At 44.5% G+C, this 2955-nt stretch overlaps 1 pseudogene; it reads left to right on the forward strand.

Annotated features, from left to right (window-relative positions):
* Window positions 1–568: 568 nt before the first annotated feature.
* LOC133246799 (stress-induced-phosphoprotein 1-like) lies at window positions 569–2755 on the forward strand (annotated as a pseudogene).
* Window positions 2756–2955: the final 200 nt, after the last annotated feature.

The following is a 2955-nucleotide window of genomic DNA, read 5'->3' on the forward strand; positions in this document are numbered from 1 at the left end:
CTTCTTTAATAACACTCAATTCCCTTCCTCACTGTACCTACCACTCTACTCCCTGTCCTGCCCATGATCCTTGACAACTACTAAGTTCTCCTCAATTTGTATAATTCTGTCATTTCAAGAATGTTATATAATGAAATCATACAGATGGTAGCTAACCTTTTTGGATTGACTCTTTTCACTCATCACAATACCCTGGAGATTCATTCCAATTGTTGCATGTATCAATAATCCATTTCTTTCTTATTACTGAATAGTAGTCAAGGATATGAATTCCAGTTTCTTTAGCCATTCACCCATTGAGGAAAGTTTGATCTGTTTTTAGTTGTTGGCTGTTTCAAATAAAGCTGTCATAGACATTCATTTACATGTTTTTACATGAGGACAAGTCTTTATTTTTTCTGGGATGAACACCCAAGAGTATAACAGCTGGGTGTTATAGCAGTTGCATGTTTAGTTTAAGAAACTGCCCAACTGTTTTCCAGAGTATCTAGGAACTATCTGTTTCAAAGTTCTAGGCTGAGAACGAGAGCAGATAAAACCTACTGAATGGGTCTGGCGAGGCCAGGCTATGGAGAAGATAAATGAGTTAAAGACAAAGGTGATGAGGCCCTGAGTGCTGGCAACAAGGATGATGCGCCACAGTGCTGCCCTCAAACAGTGAGTTAGGTCCCCAGACCGTGTGCTCTCCAGCAATCGCTCTGTGTCCTTCACCAAGAAAGGTGATCATCAAAAGGCTACAAGGATGGTGACAAAACTGTTGACTTAAAACCTGACTGGGGCAAGGGCTCTATTCCCCAAAAGCCATAGCTCTTGAGTTTTTAAACTCATTCAAAAATCACCACTCAAACCTATGACAAGAGTTTAAACATGAAGCAAGTAATCCTCAATCCTCAGCTCAAAGATGGTTTACAGAATATGGAGCCATGGTCAGCAGAGAGGAAATTCAAGAATCCTTTCATCGTGTCTGATCTATACCAGATGTTGGATAGTGATTCCAGGACAAGGACACTGCTCATGGATCCTACCTACCAGGAACTGATAGGGCAACACACAACAGGCCATCTGACCCGGGCTAAAACTGCAAGATCCGTAGGTCATGACTACCCTCAGTATCTCCTCCAAGGTGATCTGGGCAGTATGGATGAGGAGAAAGAAGCTGAAACACCTCCACCACCACCATCTTCTCCCAAAAAGGAGACCAAGCCAGAGCCAATGGAAGAAAATCTTCCAGAGAATAAGAAGCAGGCACTGGAGGAAAAAGAGTTGGGGAAGGATGCCTGTAAGAGAAAGAAAAAAAAAAAAAACCAACTTTGACTCAGCCTTAAATAGTACGACAGAGCCAACATCAAGACCCCACCAACATGACTCACATGACCAATCAAGGAGCCAGGTACTTCACAAAGGATGACCAGAGTGAAAGTCAGGAGATTTGTGAGAAGGCCTTTGAAGAGCAGCTAAACAAGCGAGAAAAGTATCACCAACAGATCGCCAAACCTTACACTCAAATTGGAAGAGCCTACTCCAAGGAAGGAAAGTACACAGATGCCATCCATTTCTACAAGTCTCTGGCAGAGCACCAAACCCTGGACTGCATAAACCCAGAACAAAGGTAATGAATATATGCAGAAAGGGGACTATCCCCAGGCCAGAAACCATCAAATAGGAATCTGAGAGACACCAAATTGTACAGCAAGTGAGCTGCCTGCTCCATCGAACTCCTGGAGTTTCAGCTGCACACAAGGACTGTGAGAAATATATCCAGTTAGAAATGACTCTCACCAAGGGTTATCCATGGAAAGCAGCTGCCCTAAGAATCAACAAAGGACTATACAAAAGCCATGGATGTCCACTATAAGGCACTAGACCTGGACTCCAACTGTAAGCAGGTAGCTGACAGTCACCATGGCTACACGGTGTTACAGAACCACCAACACAACAGCCTTGAAGACGTGAAGAGATAGGCCATGGCCAAGGTGCAGTAGATGAGTGACCTGGCCATGTGGCTTAACTTGGAACAGATGCTGAAGAACCCTGGCACTCAGCAAACACTTAAAGAATCCTGCAATAATGTGGAAGCTCCAGAAGCTGATGGAGGTGGGTCTGATTGCAATCGGGTGATGACTCACTCATCTCCTTCCCTTCACCCTCACATAGAAAAAGGAGCCAGAACTGTGGCAAGCAGCATGGAGCAGAAGGGACAGAAGGGACAGACAGGGAAAGGAAAACAACTTATCTCTCTATGTTTATAGAGACCAATGTGGAAAACAGAGATTTGTACTCCAGTTATTCATTTAGCCTCTCGGCCCTTCTTGCACTAACACTGTCTCTCTTGCTGCCCCCAGATTTCATGTCTCCCACCCGTGCTCCTCAGTCACTGTCCAAGCTGCTCTGCCATAGTTGGTGATTGATGGGGTTGGGGGGTGGCGGTGGGCAGGGAGTGAAAGCGTTAGCCGCTCAGTTGTGTCCTTGACTCTTTGTGACCCCATAGACTATAGCCCACCAGGCTCCTCTGTCCAAGGAGTTCTTCAGGCAAGAATACTGGAGTGGGTAGCCATTCCCTTCTCCAAGGGATCTCCCCAACCCAGGGATCAAACCTGGGTCTCCTGCATTGCAGGCAGATTCTTTTACCATCAAAGCCACCCACCAGGCAAAGGGGGAGGCTGTTCTTTCCAACCTCAGGTCCCAACTGTCTTCACACTATAAACTCTATGACCCCTTTACCAACAGAACCAGCCAGTCAGGCCTGGTTACACATTTTTTTTAAAAAGGCAGGAAAGAAAAAGTCGTTCTGTTTATTGTTAATACCAGACAAGAGAAAGACAAAATATATCTTTGTTCAAGCTTAGGTCTTTTACAGGAAATAGGAAACCAGAAGTCTATTCAGATCTTATCATAGCTTAATTAATGAAAGATCAAGGTTGTCTTTGGGGGAAAAAAAAAGCAACTGATTAACAA

This window comes from Bos javanicus, chromosome 4 (assembly GCF_032452875.1).
Source record: "Bos javanicus breed banteng chromosome 4, ARS-OSU_banteng_1.0, whole genome shotgun sequence".
NCBI classification, from domain to species: Eukaryota; Metazoa; Chordata; class Mammalia; order Artiodactyla; family Bovidae; genus Bos; species Bos javanicus.